This window comes from Sander lucioperca, chromosome 3 (assembly GCF_008315115.2).
Source record: "Sander lucioperca isolate FBNREF2018 chromosome 3, SLUC_FBN_1.2, whole genome shotgun sequence".
NCBI lineage: Eukaryota > Metazoa > Chordata > Actinopteri > Perciformes > Percidae > Sander > Sander lucioperca.
Window position 1 is genome coordinate 22,901,819 of NC_050175.1, and position 26,258 is coordinate 22,928,076.

The 26,258-nt window shown below is 39.3% G+C and overlaps 1 protein-coding gene and 1 long non-coding RNA gene across 4 annotated transcripts in view; both read left to right on the plus strand.

Moving 5' to 3' along the window:
* mettl15 (methyltransferase like 15) overlaps positions 1-26,258 on the plus strand; it is a 63,945-nt gene that overhangs the window by 3,843 nt on the left and 33,844 nt on the right. The window lies entirely within an intron of this gene.
* LOC116067682 lies at positions 3,307-25,235 on the plus strand. Its single transcript, XR_004109290.1, has 3 exons — positions 3,307-3,318; positions 17,428-17,431; positions 25,109-25,235. It is a non-coding gene; the product is annotated as an uncharacterized LOC116067682 (long non-coding RNA).

A 26,258-nucleotide genomic window follows, 5' to 3' on the forward strand; every position in this document is an offset into this window, starting at 1 on the left:
AATTAATTACATACTCTGTGATTAATTAATTGAAATTAATCGCATACATAATTAACGGTGCCTGAACCGATACTTTTTATGAAAGTAAAAAAAGAAAAAAAAAAAAAAAAGGGTACTAAACAACAGTTGGTGACGTTAAAGAACGGCTTGTTTATTGCTAAGGCCGTATGGTCAAAATTAAATGATTTAATAATAATGTATAACAATAACTTATTTCACTAGTAAATTGCTGTTGAACGACAAAAACAACCACCAGATGGGAAAAGGACATTTACAATAACTTCAAATGCACCACGAGGCTGTAGTTTACCAGTTTCATTGAACGCACCGACGGCAGCTGCAGATTGTTACATACCGGTGTTGAATCCTCTACAGTAAAACACATTCAAACTTTACACCGTTTAGCGTTAGCTGTCAGCATTTTAACCGTGTTTAATCCAGCTACTAGCTAGCGGTAGGCTAACATTAGCTGCTGTCGAGTATAGTGTTAACTAGCGTCACGTGCAGTGTTTGTGTTGCCTGAATCATCTGTTTCAGAGCATCAGAGAGAAGCGCAGACATATCAATGGCACCAGATTTCAGTAGCCAGGGTTGGCAGGAAGAAGATTTTTACAAGTAAATGTTCCAATTAATGATCCAGGCAGCACATTCTCGTCTCCCTCCTTCATTTTACAGTCCAATGGTGGCTAGAACAGCTGCGGATCAAACGTCAATATGGAATAGATTAATCTGCGTTATTTTTTTTAAGGTGTTATTTTTTCTCAGATTAATTAATCGAAATTAACGCGTTATTTTGACAGCCCTAGTATGAATGGAGTACTTAAGCGATGATGGGTGACAGAGAAAATACAGTAGACATGCAGTCAAACCAAAGTGTGTAAATGGAGCCTTTCAGTGCCCTGTAGTTTGCCATATTTCTTCATTGAAAGCATACTGATCGTTTACTTAACAAGGAAGTACACAGCTCACCACCAATTCACTTAAAGTTCCCTTGCGATGGCTTCTTTGAGACAGTTTTCTTTATTTGTTTGATGTGCTTTTGTACAAAGCAGCATACTGGAACAGGACTTTAAACGTAAGGTGGGGAATGATTTTTAGCCACGCTAGCTACGTGGCTCTAGGGATGATAATGTCAATCAGTTGGTCCATCACTTTGGTCCTGACTGAATTATTTCAACAACTATTGAATGGATTGCCAAGACATTTTGTACAGACATTCATGTTCCCCTCATGATGATTCCTAATGACTTCAAGGATCCCTCAACTTTTCATTTAGCGCAAACAGCAGTTAAAGGTTTTTGCTTATCCTGTGAAATATCTCAACATCAACCAGATTGATTGGCTCATAGTCTGGCTCAACAGATGTACATTGCTGGGATAAAGCCTGACAACCGGCTGGTTTTTCATGCGCCGGTTGCCCCTCCCCTTTGCTATCTCCGTTATCTGGGCTTAGTACTTCCCAGGACGGTTGTGATTGGTTCAAAGAAATACAAACAAGCTGGAGCGTATTTTCACCCTATCCCAGAATAAATAGGCAGTGTAGCCAGACCATACACCAGCACTGTGGAGGTCTGGCAATGCAAGACTACTTGGCACACAACTTTGTACAGACATCTATGGTTCCCAGACGATGTATCGTAATGACTTTCGTGATCCTCTGACTTTTGTTCTAGTGCCTCCATGGGGAGATATTTGGGATTTTGAGTGAAATGTTGCGACGTTTGTTGGATGTATGTGAGCATGTCAGCATGCTGACGTTAGCATTTCGCTCACATCACTGCAGTGCCTAAGTACAGCCTCACAGAGCTGCTTGACTATCTTTTTTATACTCATTATATAGAATATCTTATAGGCCAGTTTCACATAGCGTCAGGCGGTCCTCCTGCTGTCCGGTGAAAACACAAGTTTTCCATTCACTTTTAATGGGGGTTGTGCGTTTAGGCTAAGGCGGTGGGGGCTGCAGGGGAGTGCCGGAAAAGATATAGCAGAGGCCTGTAGCGAAAAGTTGAGACAGATCCAACTTTTGGAGAAAACGTCGTCACCCTGCGGTGCAATCATGTAACTGGCATACAGACTTGCCAGTCCGTTTTGAAGCGGTGTGAGCGTCCCAAACAGTAAACATTCCTGCCTTTTAAAAAAGTTTTTAAAAACGGGTAAGGGTAAAAAATGAAACACAGGCACCTAACTGCCCAGGATTTTTTGCAACAAGCTCCAGCGCAAAGCACAGATGTTTTTCTCTCTTTCTCCATTAAATGAAGCTCCCTTCATGTGCAGTGTCGGAAATCTCGAGATAAAAACGTTCTGAGGAAAACAGTAATTGTGAATATTAAGTGTACTTTTGCTACTATTGGATTAAAGAACACAACAGGACATCACACAAATGGACTAATTAAGTGACACTCCCACTGCCTAACAACTTGCAGGGCTCCAGACTGCGATCAAATGGTTGCATTTTGCGACCAAAATTTGAGAGTGTGCGACCAGTAAATTTGCCCCCTTTTTTACACGTTAAATATCGAAATGTCGGTACCTGAGAGCGCGTGAGCTCAAGCTTATCTGTCCTCTCTGAAAATTGACAGAGAGCGGAGCTCTGACACAAACGAATGCACACGCATAGCTGCGGACGGTGCAAACTACGTCGGCTCTGCAGTTTTGTTGAAGTCACAGTGAGTCACGGAAATGCCGATAAAGTGGTTTCAAGTGTGGTTACAGTTTTTCAAAACTTCACGCAGACAGCGTTTGCTGCGATATGATATTAATGGAGAGCCGAAAGCGGTCGCGGTGCTGTTGACGTTACACTTCCTAAGCAGGCACAACAGTGGTTTCTGTGCCCTGGGGACTGACTGACAGGCTGAGGTTGTAAGGCAAGGCTACTTTATTTCTACAGCACCTTTCAGCAACAAGGCAATTCAAAGTGCTTTACATGAAACATTAAAGAGCAGTTAAAAACGGTCATGAAAATAAAACAGGCTAAAAAAGAATATACAAATACAAGAATAAAAGTTACAGTGAGTAAGAAATGAATAATTATTCCATTTAATAGGTTGTAGGGATGGGTTTGGGAGGAGAGAGGGAGGGGTTTTATTTTTATTTTTGTTTAATTTCTGTGAGTGTAACATATTCTAATAAAATAACATAATGTTCTAAGTACATTGGATAAATAGGTTTGGCAACATTTTTTACAACTGAAATAATTGTATTGTATTTATAGAGGGAAAGTGCCAAAATAAATGTACCGTTGAGTAACGGAACCGAATTTCAGGTATTGGTACCGATATTGGTTCAGTAGTAGCCTAAACAGTGCATATTTAATTTTAAGTTGAATTCATTGTAATTGTAGACTAGAGCTGATATATATATATATATATATATATATTGTTTTTCATGTCAGTTAACCTTTTATTTTGCATCTTCAAAAGTGACACTGAATTTGAAACAGCACATTGTAATTTCTGCATCTATTATCAAAGTATTTATTAGTGATACAGTGGAAATTAGTAGAAATGTGAATATTTGGTCAGCATGTTGATTTACGGTGTGTGCCCCTAAATTTTCTGGTTGCGCCCCTAAAATTTTCAGTTGGAGGCCACTGTGCTCCTAGTGAAAAAAGTTAGTCTGGAGCCCTGACTTGTCCAAACAAGTAGTTTGGACAAGTGCTGCAAAATGGACAATAACTTTTCTCTCAACAAGACAAAGAGGATGAATGTGTTTTTATCCCATGCATGTTTGCACTGCATGTTTGAGTCTTTGGCAGTGGAAAAAGGAGCAACTGACACTAAAATACACAGCATACACATTACTGCTACTAGTTTTAGTTAGCTGAAGGGTGACTCTAGGCCAATAGATTTTATGTGATTGTTGGAGGTGGCTTGGGCATTTTAAAATCTAAAACTAAGATCACATTTTTATTTACATGTAATTTTCAATGTACTCCATTGTGGAAAATACTTTAGCCAAAAGGAAATGAGAAAGGCAGGATTTTGTTTTGATTAACTTGTAAATTCATTTTTTAAAACATATTGAGCACACAGAAAGAGAGTGAAACAGCACACCCATGGACAAAACGTTACAAAATTGGAAATGCTTTTGTTGGTTTTAACAGTTTTTGGGATGGCAGAGGATTTCATTTTTATGTTTTCGAAGCATTTTGAGGCTACAGCTATCCCCATCTTTGTGTACAGTTACCATGGTTACAAGTGTTCTCTTCTAAAGCGAGGTTAGTTGTAAAGGCATTGTTTACTTGTTCACACACACACACACACACACACACACACACACACACACACACACACACACACACACACACACACACACACACACACAGTGTCCATGTCACTGTGCTCTGCAGTAATACAACAGACCGACTCTCCTCAGTAAATCCAGCTGTCATTTCCAAACTCTGGCAGAACCGCTCTCTCTGTCATTGCTACTCGCCTATCATTACCACAGCTACCTGTGCTCTTCACTGCAGAGCAGCGAGTCATTCAGAAGCTGGATTCACACGCTTGTTCACTAAAATACAGTTCATTGTCTGGGTTTAGCTCGAAAGAAGAGGCTTAAACGTTGTAGTAATATTTATTTACCAAACATCTAGAGGAAGATTTAGATGGTTGACCAAGCTATACATTATATCATAGTTCTTATTTTCAATGGTTTCTTTTTATTGGGGTTTTATCTCGTTTTCATCGTGAAAAAGGTTGTCAACCTGTATGATCATCTGATCACTCATCTTTCTTCTCCTGTTGGGGGACCATGTTGCCACATAGAGTAGGGGTGTTCCATATCATATAGTTCACAATAATACCGGTATAAATTCTAATCCCAGTCTTTTTCAATTGTTTATTTATTATTTTATTGTCCACCAAATAGAGATGGCAGATGAGAGTTTGCCGTGACTTACTAGTTTTATTTGGGGAGGTCAGTGAGAGCAGGAGGGACTCAACCACGACACTTTAAACCACGACACTGAGCTGAAAGGTGCACAGAGCTCAGAGCTGGTCAGTGGAATTGGCAGAACTTGAAACTCCTAAACTACAGCGAGGCTTTTAATTTAATAGAGGTTTTTATAGAGGTTTCAAACCACAATAATAAATCTGCATTTCTTTAGGTTTAGGTTTTTCTTTGTTATCATGCTTTCATGAACCCTTCTCAACTCGTCAATACTCATGGTCAAGTAAAAGAGTTGGGCTGAAAAGGACGAAGCCTCAGGAGTCCTCCACTGGTGCAGGCTGCTTGCGTAGGGGACCTCCTCTAGAATAGATTAATGAGCCATCAGCTGAGAGTCCAGGGGAAAAACCCTGTGCTGCTGTAGAAGGAGAAATGAGCTGCCTACTCTTATATTTGAGTCCCAACACACTCCCCCTTGTGGAATTAATGAGGCCATAAGTGTTAAACTAATTTTTTGGATCAATATCAGTCTTTCAACAATAATCTATTTTTTTAAGCAGGATTAGGCAAATAATAACTATTGGTTGGACAGTTACATGTGATAATGATGTGAGAGGAGATTTATTATTCCTAACAATTGAAGATGGCCTTGAAGTATGTTAGTATTGATGTTGAGTGAATTATGTCGTTTTATAGTTAAAGGGATATTTCACCGCTGGAAAGCTGAATATATCTTTAAATTGGGTCACTTATGTAGTATAAATGTGAAATTTTTTTTTTTAAATTGGTGCCTTCTAGGCCGAGAAAAGCCAGGAAATGTGTTTTTGGCTCATGTGGATGAAAGACACCAAATCCCAGAATGCACTTGATTCGCTGCTTTGAGTCCACTCCCAACCATATACACAAAACAACGTTTCACTGTGGCTCAAGTGGTTACACAATTCAAATATATAAAAACAACATTATATACAAACGACATACGAATCACATTATATGCTCCGTAAAGTTCAGCTAACACATACTAGCATTAGCGCTTGGTAGGCTGTAAAACACATTGGAGACGAGACAGCAGGTCTCATATTTCAGACACTATAAAGTTATACATTGTTTGTCAGGCTATTTCGTTATTAAATTCACTTCTGATACTTTTTTAAGCGAGAAATCAACTATATAAAGCTCAAATATGGGCCGTTTTACGAAAATTGATGGCTAATTGCAAATTTGGTAAGACGTGTCAGACTTTAGGAGCTCCACACAATCTGAAAGTGGCAACCTCCATACCCAGTGAAAGTCACCGTTTCTCGGGTTTTGTTAGCTGCGACTGTCCATCCAATCCTATGTGTACAGATAGCAGCTAGTTAGCTTCATTTTCGGCATAACTTTCGTATATTTACAGTTTGAATTTCGTGACGCCACTAACATAACATCTACCCCAAGGTCTTATAAAGCTAACTATGGTGTCCGATTTCAATTTAATGAATTTTTGTAAACATTAGGGGTTTCGTCAGCTGCAACTGTTCATCCAATCCTATGTGTACAGATAGCAGCTAGTTAGCTTCATTTTCGGCATAACTTTCGTATATTTACAGTTTGAATTTCGTCACGCCACTTACATAACATATACCCCAAGGTCTTATACAGTGAGGAAAATAAGTATTTGAACACCCTGCTATTTTGCAAGTTCTCTCACTTAGAAATCATGGAGGGGTCTGAAATTGTCATCGTAGGTGCATGTCCACTGTGAGAGACATAATCTAAAAAAAAAAATCCAGAAATCACAATATATGATTTTTTAACTATTTGTATGATACAGCTGCAAATAAGTATTTGAACACCTGAGAAAATCAATGTTAATATTTGGTACAGTAGCCTTTGTTTGCAGTTACAGAGGTCAAACGTTTCCTGTAGTTTTTCACCAGGTTTGCACACACTGCAGGAGGGATTTTGGCCCACTCCTCCACACAGATCTTCTCTAGATCAGTCAGGTTTCTGGGCTGTCGCTGAGAAACACGGAGTTTGAGCTCCCTCCAAAGATTCTCTATTGGGTTTAGGTCTGGAGACTGGCTAGGCCACGCCAGAACCTTGATATGCTTCTTACAGAGCCACTCCTTGGTTATCCTGGCTGTGTGCTTCGGGTCATTGTCATGTTGGAAGACCCAGCCTCGACCCATCTTCAATGCTCTAACTGAGGGAAGGAGGTTGTTCCCCAAAATCTCGCAATACATGGCCCCGGTCATCCTCTCCTTAATACAGTGCAGTCGCCCTGTCCCATGTGCAGAAAAACACCCCCAAAGCATGATGCTACCACCCCCATGCTTCACAGTAGGGATGGTGTTCTTGGGATGGTACTCATCATTCTTCTTCCTCCAAACACAGTTAGTGGAATTATGACCAAAAAGTTCTATTTTGGTCTCATCTGACCACATGACTTTCTCCCATGACTCCTCTGGATCATCCAAATGGTCATTGGCAAACTTAAGACGGGCCTTGACATGTGCTGGTTTAAGCAGGGGAACCTTCCGTGCCATGCATGATTTCAAACCATGACGTCTTAGTGTATTGCCAACAGTAACCTTGGAAACGGTGGTCCCAGCTCTTTTCAGGTCATTGACCGGCTCCTCCCGTGTAGTTCTGGGCTGATTTCCCACCTTTCTTAGGATCATTGAGACCCCACGAGGTGAGATCTTGCATGGAGCCCCAGTCCGAGGGAGATTGACAGTCATGTTTAGCTTCTTCCATTTTCTAATGATTGCTCCAACAGTGGACCTTTTTTCACCAAGCTGCTTGGCAATTTCCAATTTCCCTTTCCAGCCTTGTGGAGGTGTACAATTTTGTCTCTAGTGTCTTTGGACAGCTCTTTGGTCTTGGCCATGTTAGTAGTTGGATTCTTACTGATTGTATGGGGTGGACAGGTGTCTTTATGCAGCTAACAACCTCAAACAGGGGCATCGAATTTAGGATAATAAATGGAGTGGAGGTGGACATTTTAAAGGCAGACTAACAGGTCTTTGAGGGTCCGAATTCTAGCTGATAGACAGGTGTTCAAATACTTATTTGCAGCTGTATCATACAAATAGTTAAAAAATCATATATTGTGATTTCTGGATTTTTTTTTTTAGATTATGTCTCTCACAGTGGACATGCACCTACGATGACAATTTCCGACCCCTCCATGATTTCTAAGTGGGAGAACTTGCAAAATAGCAGGGTGTTCAAATACTTATTTTCCTCACTGTAAAGCTAACTATGGTGTGTGATTTCAATTTAATGAATTTTTGTGAACATTAGGGGTTTCGTTAGCTGCGACTGTCCATCCAATCCTATGTGTACAGATAGGAGCTAGTTAGCTTCATTTTCTGCATAACTTTCGTATATTTACAGTTTGAATTTCGTCACGCCACTTACATAACATCTACCCCAAGGTCTTATAAAGCTAACTATGGTGTCCGATTTCAATTTAATGAATTTTTGTGAACATTAGGGGTTTCGTTAGCTGCGACTGTCCATCCAATCCTATGTGTACAGATAGCAGATAGTTAGCTTCATTTTCGGCATAACTTTCGTATATTTACAGTTTGAATTTCGTCACGCCACTTACATAACATCTACCCCAAGGTCTTATAAAGCTAACTATGGTGTCCGATTTCAATTTAATGAATTTTTGTGAACATTAGGGGTTTTGTTAGCTGCGACTGTCCCTCCAATGGACACACATGATATGCTCCATAAAGTTCAGCCAACACATAGCTAGCTACTAGCAATAGCGCTTGGTAGACTGTATCACCGAGTATACAAATTTGCGTGTAATGTAGAATGGTCGGCATTTAACAGTCACAAACTCCACCAGCAGTTAGCAGTTAGTTGGATACAAGCACCCCCATTTCTGCACCAGGCAGTCCGTGTTAACACAGCTCACCTCCAGTAGCTAGCCTTACCCGGCGACAGAGCTAGTAGAGTAGCTAGACTGGTAGCTGGATAGTCCGTAGCAGGATAGTCCGATACAGCAATTGTTTCCACAACAACAAAAACACAGCAGTCTCTGAACTCGTGTTGGGAGTTTCGTTGGTTGGATGTAGTCCAGTTTGTTGTCTAATGAGCAGACAACAAACATGATTTTGCCACCCACAAACTCGTTCAATGTCCCCCGCTGATGATGTCCCTTTACCAACCAGAGGCATCGAGCTGCACCGCTGGTCTCCATAGCCGGCGGGCGAAGCTGTGTCGAGTATTCCGTCTGTAATAAAGTGTCCTGCATATTCTCCGATCTGTACCAATGTATCCCGGTGGTACACGTGTGCGGTAGTTTGAATGCACATAATTGTTGCTCTAAAATTTCCTTCGGGATGAATAAATCTATCTATCTAAAGTTTTGATGCTGAGAACGGCTGAGAAGCCACGCTACGCGAGGATTCAAGATGGCTGACACTCGTTTTGTTTCGTGAAATTTCGGAGAATGTCGGCAGTCCAACCTCCTATGGGCGGGTTGACAACATGCGGAAGTAGCGCCTGCTACTGGCTGTAGTCCATAGCCTCTGGGCAAAAAAGCCTCAGATGACGCAAAAATCGTCATTTTGCGTCATCTGAGGCTTTTTTCCAGACCCACAATACAGAGATCTCCCCTCTCAGGGGGACATGAGGGAGGGAAGTACGGTCATTCAGAAATATTACCGGGTTTCTACTGATACAAAGCTTAATGCTAAATCGGTGAAGTATCCCTTTAATAATTTGGGTTAAACTGTTATTTATTTTGGCATTCATATAATTATGTTGCTAAAAATGCAAACATTACCCAAGGCATCATGTAAGTCGATTAGGAATTTCCACATACATGTCACTGTTAGTTTCTGTTTAACTCTTATATAGATAGATTAGTGTAAATGGACATTAGGATGAAATGATTAGTCTATATAATTTAATTCAACTCATTCAATGTATGTCTCTTATCTCTAAGCAAATCCAAAGGCAACAACAGTAAACAATAAAAAAAAAAAAAAAACTTTTATAAGTGTAAACTTTTCTTGAGACCCCCAAGCGACTGGCATTTTGAAGTCTGGGGTGATCATGAAAGTCAAACAGAAGCATTAATGCCAGCTTATGTAGAAAGCAGGTGGTCGCTGATGTGGAGCTTGCACACCATAAATAGCATAAACCAGGCTAGACAATAGAAATCTAGCACAAAATACAGCAAAACAGGCAAACCACAAATCACAGGTGTTGTAGCTTGTTAAGGCCCTGAACCACAGCAGACTAAGTTGAGTGCTGCGTTTTTCACTTCCTCTGTTATTTGGGTTGTTTGGCTGGCTGTAGTTCGGACACATAAAGAGGCACTCTGTTCTATGGATAGATGACCACAAAACACTCCACCAGCTGCAACTTCTCAATGTTTTTTTTTTTTTTGGATGCAAGATAGAACACAAACTAGGAAACATAGTGTACAGTTGTAGGACATGAAAAGTAGTTAACATCTGTTTTATCTGTCATTTCTACATTTTTACATTAAATGTGTTTTTAAGCTTATAGAGGTTGCCAGGGAGGAAAAAATGCATCAATGTTTGATTCAAATTAATCCAGCATATCTTCAATTGTGTCCCCTATCAGAGTGCTAAGGTCAGCAGAAGATAATCTTTTACTGGGTACTGAGTGTACCAGCTTGTAAAGAGGGGCATAGATAGGGTTAATATGATCTTGTCTCTTTAAATTAGTTTGAAGTCTTACAGCAGAATTTTGGGCCAGCTGAGATAAGAGATGACTCTCTAAGTCTACAGTACAGGGAGCACCATGTTCTTTTGTGCAAGACTATTTAGAAACTTTATATACAGTCTCTAAAACCTCTATTGTAAGACTGACAAGCAGCAATTGAAGGGAATTTTTAAAATATATGTGGTATATACTCTCTTTCTGATTGTCAGTGCATGTGCTGCAGCATTTGAAATGTACACTATTTCAGGTAAAAAAAAGGTCTTTTTTTGTGAGCAACATTTGTATTCTTATATTCCCACCATCAGCCAGGTAAAGCACTGTTGTCAATACAAGCAAAGGGGTAATATGATATGATCTTGTCTCTTCAAATTAGTTAAAAGCCTTGCAGTTGCTGTTTAGGCCATGCATCTGAAGTCAAGAAATGGCTTTAGAAGTAAATATAAAGTACATGGAGTTACAGTAGTTCAGTAACCCTGAAGATGTTGTCTTTTTATCTTTTCTTTTTGTAAAGAACTGTGCAAAACTATTGAGAGAGGAGCTTTACGTACTAAGTTTTATTTCTATAACATTTTTCAGTTTCTCAATCAGTGTCTCCAAAGACATACAGTCACTGGTTTTAGTTTTGTTGCTGTTGTGAATGCACATATGCATTTTATGAATGTCCAAGAGTTTGTAGTAATCTTTTATTTTCAATTTCAACTGTAATCCGTTGTGTATTTGTAGGTACTATAATATGATTTTTAATTGTAGAAAGTAATGCTTAAGAGTTGCATTTTATTTACATTTATCTGACAACACATTGAAGTTGCATTGTATTCACCTTTTTAAAAAGGTGTAACAGCCCAGACAAACTCATCTGTTGTGTATAATTCACAGAATAAACACTATCTCTATTATCTGGAACAAGCAACTTATTATTTTCTTTGTACTAAGTTTACCATCACAACCTCTTCTGGGGCTTTGATGTTTTTTTATTTCCATTATTTTTTTTACACTCCTTTTTTGGGAGCACTGAGTAGTGAAAGAGGAGGCTGGTAAATAATTGATCCTTGTAATTAAACACTCCAGCCAGGGATGCTGGGGCTGATTGACGGCCAGATATTAGGCCCTTGTCTCATAAGGTTGCAAGTTTAGTCTGAGGTTATCAGTGGCCAGAAGAGTCTTTCTCCCTCCCTGCCTCATTACTTTCATGAGTAGACCATTTCATAGTGGAACGGTGGGTGGGGGTGTGGTGTGAAGACAGTCTGGGACTTCATTAGCCAAATGGGGTGCCTCAGTCTACACAGTGCCAAATTGTTCAGCCTTGCTGAGCAGACAACTCCTTTGTGGGTGCTTCACCTCACTGCCCTGTAGAGTTGTTTTAGCCCTTTCGTCTTACACATTCTTCAGCTTCAGGTTCACTTGAACAACAACTTAAACAAATAAAGCAAACCTTCCTGCGTCTACCTGAGCAGATGGTGTCTATCATAGCCTAGCTCAAGTAATCCTCCCTCCCACCCTCCGCACTATTTGCTCACCTTTTCAGAACCTTGCTTACAAAGCTCTATATCTCACAACTTACAGTATATTGTCCAATAAAGCTTAAATGCTCCCCTAAAAGTAAATACTTTACCAAATGTTGCCTTTATTAATGTTCAATTAAATTTACTGTAACTGCAATGTGTGCGTGTGTGTGTATGTGTGTGTGTTTGAAATCTCTTTACAAGTGATGCATGCACATAACATCAAATAACTGGAGAAGAGTGCTGCCACATCAGTTACTGAGAGTTATATTTGCATGTAGCTTTAATAACAATTATTGAAATTGTATAACTCTATACTACATGCATCCAATATTGCTAAACTTAGTAAAAATAAACTGAAACCCATCCTCAATGCTGAATTGATACTATTACAGCAGGTTTTATTGCAATATTTACATTTGTTCCTGGTGTGTGAGTGTGGGTATGCTAATCAGATACATGCCCTGTGGACAGCTGGATTTAGATGACTCATTCCTGCAACACATCTTCAGTTGGTGTCTGTGTGAGGTCCAACTGCATTATCTCAGTGATCTTTCTTTTAAATATATTCAGGGTGATTATATAAGAAAACAATATTTTAGTGTAGTTACTGTATCACTGTTATTGTTTAGATATATACACCTATTATATTATTATTCATATATATATATATATATATATATATATATATATATATATATATATATATATATATATATATATATATATATATATATATATGAAGTGGTTCCACTTCTATATATATATGAATATATATACAATATTTGCTGAATATTTTGCAATTTGTAACTTCTATGTGAATTTTTATGCCTTCCTGCAGTAAATTGTTTGTCATGTTAGACATGCTTCCTCTCTTACGTGAAATTGTGTTTTAACAGCAATCTCAATTTGCAGTACCACTAAAGTCTACTGTGAAGCCCAGCCCCCACTTACAAGCGCTACAATCAGGCTGCCATATTGTAAACACTAGAAATGTGTGGTGGTGTGCGTGAAAGCTGTGATGTAGATGAAATATTCCTGATCTGCAAACTCCAGCCAACACACACTTGCTTTTTGTCCAATGTTATCAAAGGTGTGGCCCATTTCACAAAAGCAATTTGCGCAAATGGTGGCAGCGCTGCGTTTCAGAAATGATTGTTGCTCTGAAATGCAGATCAAGGCAATGCAATGTCATCAGACAAGGTGCTGCGTTGTCCAGTCGAATTCATGCAAGTTGCATGCAAATGGGGTAATTCTACTCTACCTGAGGAGAAAACGATTGTTGTCGACTTTCCAGTTGTAAAAAGTATTATAAACTTGGGTCTTGTGGCCAATTTAAAGTGAATATAATTTAAAACGTGTGATTTATCTTACTGATCTTTCTCAGCATGTGTTCCTGCATCCTAATGATGTTTATTAAACTGCTGTTGCACCTTTTCTGATAAACGTCAGTTGCAGTGACCTTATTTGTGTAACCAACATTATCTATATTCCCAGCAGCATCCAGATGAAGTGCTGTTGTTCTCAGCTGGAGTGCTCCCACTCCTTGCCTACTCTGTTTCCTGACTAATTTGGCAGGGAAGAGCATGTCTGCTCGACACTACATGACACTACTGACCTAAACCAGTAGCAGAAATTTCCTTGCTTCCTTCTCACTGTCTGCCTCCACAGTTGAATCGGAATGTCCTTTCTGGGGCTCGCTGATTTTATATGAACTACATTGCAGACACCTTGCATAAAATGAATGTCCTAACAATCTTCTTGGTTCTTCTTGAAAACAACGATGGTCACAATCTTCTCCCTTCTCAAGCATTGGGGGAAAGCCTTTCTGAGGACCATTGCATCCAAGTCCCATGAGGCTTGTGTCATCATCAGGTCAGTACACCACTCCTAAACTTAAAGGTCCAGTGTGTAACATGTTTAGTTGTTCATTATCAAATTCTGTGTTGCCCGTTCACAAATTTGTCCTTTTTCATGAATATTTACCACCACCATCAATTCCAAGTATTCCTTTTGGCTTGAAATTTTACATTTGCATTTGCTTGAAGTGGGGTAGACGCTCCATATTCATGCACCATCTTGAAATACGTTAGCCGGTAAGGGACATACAGGACATACTGCTCCGCCTTTCACGTTTTCGCTGTCACATGATAAACTCACAGGTGCTGCTTATGCTTCTAATGGGTATCGTAGCTTCCGGGCCCCGGCAAGTTTGAAGAAGGAAACATGGAGGACCACACGCATTCAAAATCCAAATTTCAGGAACAGGAGTCTTCTTCTTCGCCCAGAAAAAGAAAAAGGATATTGAAAAGAACAAGAGACCGGCTTTTTGAAGCGTGAAGGCTACCGTAGCTGTAATGCGTTCTTTAAACTGCGTGGTGCGAGAGAGTTGATTGCGATACATATGATCTCAACGCTAGATGGGAGAAATTCCTACACATTGGACCTTTAATGCTTCATAGGCCAGATGTGCTTTGGCTCACAACACCTTCACCTCTTGCTGATGAGTACCTAAAGGACAAATATGACCATATGGCTCTGAGACGGTTGAATTGTTTTTAACGTTAATACCGTGATAACCTGGTTGTAGATCACTAAATTAATGCCCACATCTCTGATTTGTAGGAGTAAATGGGAATGTCATTGACACTGAGGCAATCAGTAAAGAACATATAAAACAATATAAGACATACTGGTATGCCTACAGTATGTCTACTCTTTTTTTTGTGCTTTAACTTAAATGAATGTGATGCACTTACAGTACAGTACATTTACAGTACCTCTACCTGTTTTTAACAGGCACTGTAAGTACAAAACATTGGTGTACTGATAATGTATAATAATAGTGATACCAGTAATGCAAAGGCCCAGGGCAACTTTATCAAAAGTCAGTATATAGCGCTGCACTACGAAGGTTCCCTCAGAGCCAACCACCTCAACCACCCCCCCCATTTCCTACTTCCTTTCATTCCATATTGTATTGTCAACCCAGTCTTCAAACTACTGGAAGCATCTTCTTAAATGCCTCTAGAAGTCTTTTCCCTATTACCATGCCTTCCACCACGAAGCCTTCATTTCGCTCGACTCCTCTTTGCACTCCCTAATGGACTTGGCCCTGTTCTTCTTTTGTCTTGCTTTAGTACCATGAAATTCACCTTCAGGAGAGGAAGCCATCATTCCTGATGCTTCTTTACATTTTGTGAATATAGTTAGATGATTCCACCCCCTCTTTTCATTTTCACTTCTGCTTTCTCTCAGGCATTATATAGTTTGCATTGTTTCCTTGGCACACTGCATTGACAGTAGTGTCACACTGAAGAGACATCTTTCAGAGCAGTGAAGAAGAGCAATGAAGCATGTAATCATTTTGAATAGATCCACTGCATCATATTTGACCTTAATTTTTGTTTCCTGTTAAAACAAAGAAATAGCCTTTTGGCATTTCTGTCGCAGTTTGTGGTGTTTCCTATCCACTGGAAGTTAGCATTCTACATTTTGTATTTTAGCAACAACGAATTTGTAGGAATGTCAAAATAACAGCATAAGATGTCAGACAACCAGATTGAAAACAAGAAGTTTCTATTTTCAGTTGTGACAGGCCTTTTAAAAAAAGACAGCATTGGTAGTTCAGACTGCTTAAAACGCCCTGTTTGCATTCAGGTCCAAAGCTAGAGGTAGTGTGACGTACAGGGCAGCAAAATGTCATAGGGAGGAGTGGCAATATAAAGCGTTTCCTTTAACAGTTGAGACCAGGGTTTGCATCTCCTCTCCTACCCACACTAAATGTTGGTTTCTTTTAACTGTGAAGGGGATCTTTCTCTAACCTTATTCTAGTTGTCATAGTTGCCCTAACTTCACCATGCTTTTGCCTCTTTGTTGTTGCAATGCTTCTTAATACCTTTGTATGTGCACCTCGTCATGTTGTGTCTATTGATCAGTGGTGGAATGTAACTAAGTAGTGTACATTTACTCAAGTAGTGTACTGAAGTACAAATTTGAGGTACTTGTACTTTACTTGAGTGTTTTCTTTCCTGCCACTTTATATTTCTTCTCCACTACATGTCAGAGGAAAATATTGTACTTTTTACTCCACTACATTAATCGGACAGCTTTAGTTACTAGTTACTTTACAAATTAAGGCTTTTGCACACAAAACACATGTAGTTTATAAAGTACAATGTTTTATTATAAATTAAACTACCCAACTATATATAGGCCTACAAGTACAGCTGAAATGATTAGCCGATTAAACACTCAGTTGATTGACAGAACAGTTTTGATCGTTTCCATTTTATAAAATGTGAGGATTTTTCTGTATTTAGAGCATTTTACTTGTAATACTTTAAATACATTTTCCTGATTATACTTACATACTTTTACTTAAGTAACATTTTCAATGCAGGACTTTTACACAGTGTGATAGTAGTACTTTTACTTAAGTAAAGGATCTGAATACTTCTTCCACCACTGCTATTGAGGCTCGTAGCACACTGATTGTTTCATACAGACAGGGTAAGAAGAAGTCAAGGGACAATAGCAGGTGTGTGCCCATCTGGGGAGCAAATGTGATAGTCTTTTCTGAATAGTTGATGCATGTGCATCTCAACGTTGGGAAATGGGACAGTGGTGTATCCCAGTGCGCGTCTGTCTGCAATAACGCACATCAAGACTCCTCCAATGATCACGAGTGCTTTTCTGCACCTCCCCTTATTTTTGTCCAATTGCATAGTGTGAGAAGCTTCCTGGTCAGCACCAGACCAGCATAAGGCGTAATATATTTGTTATTTGTGGGAGCGTAATAGTCTTCTAAAACATCCTATCCAGACAAGTTTTAACACATATTAAAATATTCTGAATAATATTTTGTGGATTTTTTACACAAAAATGTTCAATTACTTCAAAATTCTTAAAATCACTTTTATTCCTTCTCCCTCATTAAAAAATCCAGAATCTATCAATATGAAAATGTTTTTTGTTTAAAACATTTAACTGCTGGTCACAAGACTTTTCCTATTTCACTGTAAAGTCCATTCTCAGTGTTAGTGCACTAGAAGATTTGTGTTTCCACATCACAATTGGCTTCTAAACTAGTTGTGATGTCACATAATCATGCTCGTACGTACACATGTAAAACTGAGATTTAAGGTGAGCAAAAGAAACTTTTATCTCTTCAGCAGATGGCATGAAAACGGTTACGCAATGTGGTGTTAGGACGTGCGTTGTCTGTGTGCCGATAGCTTTCAGATTATTTGTACGAAAATACCCTCTATCGCCATCCATTCTTTAGTTTTTGAGAGTATCATAGAATATAGCTATTCGAAAGTGACAAGAAGATGAGTAAAGTGGGGAGAAGCAGCGGTAAGATGTCGACTCAAACTCCAAATCAGAGTGCTAAAGGTTGTGCTAACAACATGGCGGATAATCATGCATCACCACTAACCACTGACACGCTGGTTCGAGAGCTTGAAAAACGTAGAAAAACTATGACTGGTGAACTCACATCTCTACTGAACGACTCCCTAGAACCTATATGTTTGTCAGTCCAATCAATTGAGGCGACCCTGACGACTCAAGCATCCACAATCAGAGAAAGGGAAACTAGCCTATCTGACCACAGCGACCGGATAACCCAGATAGAACGCGACGTGGGTGGGCTACAATCCAACCTAAAGTCAGTGATTCAAGAGAATGCTGCGCTCAAGGCTTAGGTGGAGGATTTGGAATCAAGATCAAAACGTCAAAACCTCAGAGTGCTGGGACTACCCATAAGCTTGCTTAACAATGACATAAAGCTGTTGGCAAAAGTGCTGGGGCGCAGACTTGAGACTTGTCTTCCAAGTATCATTTCAGAGAACCAAACAGGTTTTATCCTTGGCCGTCAGCTGTCCAGTAGTGTGACTAGTGTGGTTCGTTCTCCTTCTCCCTCTGCCTCTCCAACCACAGGATTTGCCTGTTATACTGTGCCCCCGTAGTTAACGTCAAAACGAATTCTGAAATTTCTTCTCCCTTCCCTCTCATACGTGGCACACGTCAGAAATGCCCCCTGTCACCTTCACTATTTGCACAGGCCATTGAACCCCTGTCTATAGGCCTTAAAGGCTCTCCAGCATTCTCAGGTATACTTAGAGGAGGCATGGAGCACAGAGCTATTGTTGTAATTGCTGTATGTACAAGACCCTGTAAACTGCGTTGATGAAATAGTGAATCTGCTGAAGACATTCTGTGCTTTTTCAGCATATAAACTGAATATTGTTAAGAGTCTTTGTTTCCCTGTTAATCAGTCTGCCAAATCTGTCGCCCTGGGAGCTCTACCCTTCTACTTTTCCCCCAACGGTTTCAAGTATCTAGGCGTTATTATCTCCCACTCTCTAAATTCTCTTCATAAAAATAATTTCACAAAACTGACTGAAAATATCAAATCAGACCTTCAAAGATGGCGCACATTACCCCTTTCACTTGTTGGCCGAATTGAAACCATCAAAATTAATGTTCTACCTCGAATACTTTTTCTTTTGCAGACACTCCCACTTTTTTCTTCCCAAATCGTTTTTCAAATCCCTGGATACCATTGTATCATCCTTCCTCTGGGAATTTTGGAGAGACCCAAACTGGCAGGAGGTTTTGCCTTACCTAACATGTTGTTGTATTATTGGGCCGCTAACATTCAGATGCTGGAAGAGGATGGGCCTGGTCTCTTTTAGTGACCTTTACGTAGATGAGACCTTTGGAAACATTGCTGACCTTGCCACGAAATTTGGGATTTCAAAACTAGGTCTATTCAGATATTTCCAGTTGCACAGTTTCACCAAAACACAATTCACTTCATTTCCTACATTACCTGAAAAAACTTTGTTAGAAAATATCATGTCCTCCTCAGTATCACAAAATAGTATCTCTTCAAGCCACGGTCTTCTTTCATCTCAACTCTCTCCTCTTTTAGGGCTTAAGGATGCTTGGGAAAATGAGCTAGGTCTCACACTAGATGAGGTCTGGTGGAGAGAAGTTTTACTTAGAATTAACACTACTTGTATTTGTGCACGTATGAGTCTTATTCAATTCAAAGTGGTCTTCAGACTTCACTATACAAGGGCCAGACTAAAAAAACTATTCCCTGATACAGATGAATTCTGCATCAGGTGCTCTTAATCTCCAGCAGACCACACACACGTTTCTCTCCTGCCCTAAGCTACACTCTTTTTGGACATCCCTTTTTGACACCCTCTCTGTAGTCTTTAATATCCCTATGTCCCCATGCCCCATGATTGGTATATTTGGTGTGTCACCTATTATGGGAAGATTTACTAGCTACCATGCTGATGTTATTGCATTTGCTGCTCTGATAGCCAAGTGTCAAATACTACTACAAGTGGAAGAGCCCAAAGCCGCCTAGCACAAATTCCTGGTTAGAAGAGGTAATGTCATTTTTACACCTAGAAAAAAATCAAACATACTGTCAGAGGATCCTTGAAGAAATTTCAGAAAACCTGGGACCCCCTCCTTTTTTATACAAACATCTATCCTCAGCCATTGGTCGACCCCTCCTCCTCTTTTTTTTTTTTTTTTTTTTGTTTCTTTACTCTTTATTTATTGTATTTTATTATCTGTGTACTTACTTATTCTTTAATTACCTATTCAATTTTCTTTTCCTGTACCTGTCAGTACAATCCTGTGCGTCACAATGAATAGGACACTGGGACGGGTCGAGAGGGAGGGGGATGGGTGGGTAAGTTAGTTCGATGGAAGATACATGTTTAGTATCTGGTTAAAGGGGAAGACTAAGAGGGAGATGGAGGGGCGGAATGGGTGGGAATTTATGTGCACTGTTTAAAAACAAGAAAAATGTTAAACCTGCTACCCTTGGACATTCCCAATAGAGCCTGTAATACTTTTTGAGGTTTGATCAATAAACATATTTGAAAAAAAAGAAAATAGATGGCATGAAAACAGCCATCTATTGTCAAACTGCACATGAAGCTTAAATCAGTCCATCAGTCAATCATTTCGCGGCCTTTCTTTGAGATTGTTGCGGCCCAAAATGCCTGATTTTGCGGGAGCTTTTATAAAAAATTGCGATAAAAGTTGCGATGTCTTTTGTATGTTTGTTGCAATTAAGTTGCGGGAGATGGAGAAAGTTCCAAAAAAAGTTGAGTTTTTTTTTTTTTTTTTTTTTTTTTAATAGTTCTTTAAAAATAAAAAGGAAACTTGTTTTGGGGAGAATAAAACTACTCTAGGCTGAGTTTTCATAGTAACCTTACCAAAAAGGCTCAGGATGCTGCAAATATTGGTATAATAAGAAAAAGGCTGGTGGATTTAAGACAAAAAATTGAATTAATCAAATTTGAACATATCTGTCAGTGGCTTGTTGATCTTTACATTGTTAGTTAATTCCCTATCCTGGCCTGGGACACACATTCATACGGTTTGATAAAGTACTTATTGGACTTTAACTTATCAATGCACTTACAATAACGAGTGTAGCTGTCCTCAATTTAGGTCATCCTGTACGTCTCATCTCCGGTTTTTCCTGCATCCACCGTGTGTGATTGTGTGTGTGTGTGTGTGTGTGTGTGTGTGTGTGTGTGTGTGTGTGTGTGTGTGTGTCAGTCGTGGGGGGAACTGAGCAGCCCCGCCCGCTGCAGAGAGCCGACAGGAAACAGCAGCCGCTTTCAGCGATTTTATTGTGAAAAAAACGTTACAGCGTACATTGATGTTAAAATGTATACAGGTTGGCAGGACAATCTGAAATGTTTTGCACGTCTTTCGCTGTACGTTTTGTTGGGAAATGTGAGATGTTCGAGTCACACACGTCTCGTCTTACAAGGAAATGAATTTGGCGACGTACGTGTGACGTCAACCCGTTCTCACTCCCGCTTGGTCAGTGGCTCTCAGTACTCTCTCAGTTCTACTGATCCAAAGTCTGGCATGTGGGACTACTGGGATTGGTTGAAGTCGCGAGTTGCACCAAAGTCGCGGTGATTGGATGAATTCGCGTGAATTGGCACGATCGTGACATCGCGAAATCCTGGAGGGACTTTTAAATATCCAAGAGAAGAAACGATAAGCAAAACAGAATTTTGGAGGTGGAGTGGAGGAGGACTTTAATATTGCAGTAAGCTTGCCAAAGCTTGTCATTGGCTTGTCACTAATAGAGTGAAACAATAATGTCTGAGTTTGTTAAAGAGGATGTCAAGTAAAATGCAGAAATATAGTCCTCTTAGATATTTACATACCAGCTCAGTTGTGACAAATGTGATTTGACTAGACTAATAAAAGTAATGAGGAGGATTTCACACACCGTAACCCTCTTGCCCCTATTTTCAACCCCAAACTAACCTGCTAGACTGTGGGAAACATTAATTTGATTTTCATAAACGACTGTCTCCCACAGCTACATAGCACAGAAGTGAGGCTGTAGTCTGTGCTCATGTAAAGATGTGTGTATCCTGGAGCCACGGTGCTCAGTATACAGAAGAATTGGTTTTATGGATTAGGTAGATTAGATTTTTCACATTTTAGGTTTTAAATCCTGACCGTTTAAGCCAGACATAAAAGAACATGTCAAAAATGTATCTTACTGTCTATGTTTTAGCCAACTCAGTAACTCCCTGATTTATGTCAGTGTTATAATACACATTAACATTAAACACTGACATCGTTATAACTATACACATATTTATTTCTAGGATTTCTTTTTAACAGTCACTGGATGTATTAGTTGTAATGCACCTGCACATTTAACTCTGGATGTTACTAATAATTTGCTTTTTAAAGTGTGCATTCAGCAGTATAAATTTATCTCAGTAAATCTCCAACCTGCAAGACAAAAACAGACAGTTTGGCTAGGGGGTGGGGGGTGGGGGGGTGGAGAGCGATGACTCATGCACACAGTAGAGGTCCCTCCCTTTCCATTTTCTTTCAGTGTCCAATCAGTTCTTTTCCATTGGTCACTCATTGCCTCCAAATCAGATCCCCACATTGCTTTACTATCCCCTGTAAAAATCACTTTATTTGCAAAGGTTTAGAATTTGCAAGGTAAATAAAAATGCCACATTCAGATCACTTTGACACACAAATCGATGCTTGATAATATGATTACCTTTACATGATGTTTTGGTTCAGACCAGGCAGGGTCACGCAGTGGCCCCAAATTCAACTGAAACACACATGAACACATTTTCACACACTCCAGAATAGATTTTAAAGCTGCTACTTTATCCACATTGAACTATGTTTTTTTATTTTAACAGAAAAACAGTTGGATACTTTATCAAAACAGTTCTCTATGGAGCTAGATGAATTCATAATTTTCTTGAATGCAATTACTTTAAGATTACTTTTTCAGAATGCAAGCAGCCTATAAAGCGGCAGAAAGACTAATCGTTGCCTTGGATTGCCCACGTACAGCGAATATTGAGTTATTGCCTCATAGTTTCAGAGAAGATACAAGTGCCTACTATCCCTGTCTCTCCAGGGATCTCCTCAGCACCACTGTGGTGTAAGAGCCAGTCTCAGGACTCCTTGAAGTGGGTGGATGCTTGACATGGGCTTTATGAGCTTCATGTAGAGGAGGACAGGGACTGGGGTTTTCCTCTTTGCAGGCAGATTTATTGAAAAATATAACAAATGTAACCATAGAACAAAGGCAGAGCTGGCAAGAATTATCTGAAAGTTGTGTTGAGAAAAAAAGAGTACATAAAGGAGAAGAAGGAAAAGGAAGAAAATGTGAGGATGTCGTGGTGTTTGACTTGAGGTGAGTAAAGTGCGGGGAGGTTACATTACAATATTACAGCCTACATGGAGCTTTAAAACTACTCACTTTAAGCTATTAATCCATAAAGTTTAGGCTCCAAAAAGATGACACTCAAAAAAAGAAGTATTCTAATGTCTTATGGTAAAAGAGCAAGATCGTTTTCACTAAACAGCATTCATTTTTTGGCTACTACAGTGCACATTTGGTGTTTGGGGATAAGCATAGGTAGATCCTTCCAGATCAAAATCGGCATGGTTGTTGTCAACGACGATGACGTCAATTCAGATTTTTTAAATGCAAGATCACTCCAAAATTGAGCAACACATTATGTAAAGGAAGGTGCTAGGGAGTGACTGGTGTTTTTGATGGCACTGATAACATCTGAAGAACTCCAGGGGCTTGGATAACGTTGCACAGTCTATCTTCATGTCCACCTTCAAGCTACACAATCTAGGTCTTGCAGGAAGTTAAAGCAATAGTTTTTAATGCAATCATTCCAGTAAGACACATAACCACCCAACCATCCATTAAATTAGGAGTCATTAGGGCTTCTGGTCTGGCATCCTACTTCAGCGATTGTGACCCTAAATAGTGATAAAGTTATTCGTAATCAGGGCTCTAAACTCTTGACTGATTCCACTAACATTTCAGTTGGTAACACCAGCGGGTAATTAGGGACAGATGTGGTTAACCATCAAATCTGCCAACATGTTTCCTAGGCTTGCACCTCAATATAATGTAGTACTGAATAGTTTTTTTTAATTGAATTGCAATAGATTGTCCAGGTATACCTAATAAAGTGGGTATGAGTATATTCATAGCAAAAACATATTAGCAGTAGTATTTAGGGATGTACCAATCTCATACTGATATCGACCCAATACTAACTCAAATAGCTGGATTGGATATCTGTGACAATGGGGCCGATCTACATTAAAATCTCGTTTTATACTGGAATTTTAATTCTTGTTTATGTTTTGACCAATATCTTGCTGCATTTAAAAGGTCCAGTGGTGGTAAAAGTATTCAGATCCTTTACTTAAGTAGAAGTATTAATACCACACTGAAAATACTCTGTTACAAGTAAAAGTCCTGCATTGAAAATGTTACTTAAGTAAAAGTATGTTAGTGTCATCAGGAAAATGTACTTAAAATATTACAAGTAAAAGTACTCAATGCAGAAAAATCCTCACATGTTTGAAACTGGAAACGATAAAAACAGTTCTTTCAATCAACTGTGTTTAATGGTCTAATCATTTCAGCTGTACTTGTAGGCCTCTATATTGTTGGGTAGTTTAGTTTATAATAAAACTAGTGCTGTCAGTTAAACGCGTTATTAACGGCGTTAACGCAAAACCCATTTTAACGGCGTACATTTTTTATTGCGAGATTAACGTTCTTTTTGGCCTAGCAAACTTTGTAGTTTTTTTCACATGCTGTTGCAACTACTAGTAATGTTAGAAAAACTACACCACCACACAGGATCTAGCTAGACCGGAAACAAAACCACAGGCGCGCCGCACACACTTGTTTGGGCTTGCGAGCTGGCCAAAGAGTACGTTTTGAGTGGATGGCGAGTGCGAGACGCCGAAATGGATGCCAATAAGATTCTGAATGGAAAGTTTACTTTTAAAAAGTTGCCAAATGGTTCCATTGACAAGACCAAAGTGATCTGTGTGTTTTGTCGTTGTGAACTGAGCTATCATCGCAGCACGTCCAGTCTGAAATACCACTTGATGGCCAAGCACGCAGCTAGATGCGAATTCTCCGCCCCCTCGTCAAAGCCAGGCGACAATGGACTTCAGACAGAAGCACATGGATACCACAACTAAGAACAAACTTACTGCAGCCATAGCTAAATGGGTGGCTACTGCATGTAAGCCTTTTCCATGTTGATAAGAGCATTAAAATGAGACAAAATTATGCGGAAAAAAAGAAATCAAGGGACATTTAGAATAGATAAAAATGTGCGATTAATTGCGAGTTAACTATGGCATAATGCGATTAATCACAACTAAATATTTTAATCGTTTGACAGCACTAAATAAAACATTGTATTTATAAACTACATGTGTTTTGTGTGCAAAAGTCTTAATTTGTATTAATTATTACTTAAGTACAGTACTTGAGTATATGTACTTATTCCACCACTGAAAAGCTCCCACTTGAATTGTAATTCCTGTTAATTTTGAAGATTTTAATAATAACAAATAATAATTAATAAATTACACGTTAGTTTCAGTCAAATGCATATCTATGTATTTATTAGTTACATTTTGTTTTACAAAGTTAGGAGAGCAATGTTTAAGTCAAGCCTGATGTTGCCTTACACATAAAAGAATGATCCCAGTCACTTCGACACAGTGAGGCGTAGAGCTTATTAATAAACCCTGGTATCGGATCGATATCGGGACTGCAAAAGTCAGATCAGTGCATCCCTAGTAGTATCAGCAGTTTTGTAAAATTTGTTCTATTTGTGTTGCTGTATTGTTTTGGAATGGACATTTAAGATTGAGTCGCCCACAACATGACAACACGTATCTCCTCCTCCAGTGGCATTTAGTTTGATGTTGATGTGTTAAGTGTACTTGACAGGTTTCTCTGAGATTTATGCTGCCACCCCATACGAAGGTGAGTTATTTCTGTTGTGGTGCTCATTACCACATACAGGAAAAACATTTTTTCCTCGCCAGTTTACTTAACCTAAGGGACAATGTTGAGCATCCTCTGACAGCTCCCATATCCCTTGCTGTCCCAGGATCAGCACCTTGGACAGTGATCATGGCACACTTAGGTACCAAATGTTGAAAATAATCCACCTGAGCTGAAAGCAGGAGGATCCAATGATATAGTATCGAACCTTCACCACAGCTGATCATCATGTTATTTTTAGATTAATTAAGTTTTCAGTTCACTGAAGTCTGGTTGTCATCCAGGAGCCTCCAGACAGATACAGTCTCATTAACCAGAGCCCCTGTTCATACCCCTATTGGAAAAATAAAAGCACAAGAGAAAAAAGTGGGTCAACATATCTTAAAAAAATTCACATAGCTCTTACAGTTTCATATCGGCTCCCTGTGAGAGCTAGCTTTGCTTGCATACCATTACAAAATATTTTTTACTTAAGAAATTCACATTTGCAGGATGTTTAAAAGAGTTCTTTCTTGCCTTTGTTCAAGTATCCTGCTGCTATTTTGTCAAATTCATTTCATGACAGTTTTAATCCCTTGGTTATTTTCCCTCATCCCAGTGACCAGTAAATTAGCCGCACACTCATGTAGTGCAGGCATAAAATAACAGACATTTTGTGTTTGTTAAAGTCAAGCCATAGGGTGGTCCATACATTTGCATTACAGTGCTATCTGACAGGTTGTGAGCTAGTATAGTTGTCTTGTTGAAGTATCTTCATATCTATGTTT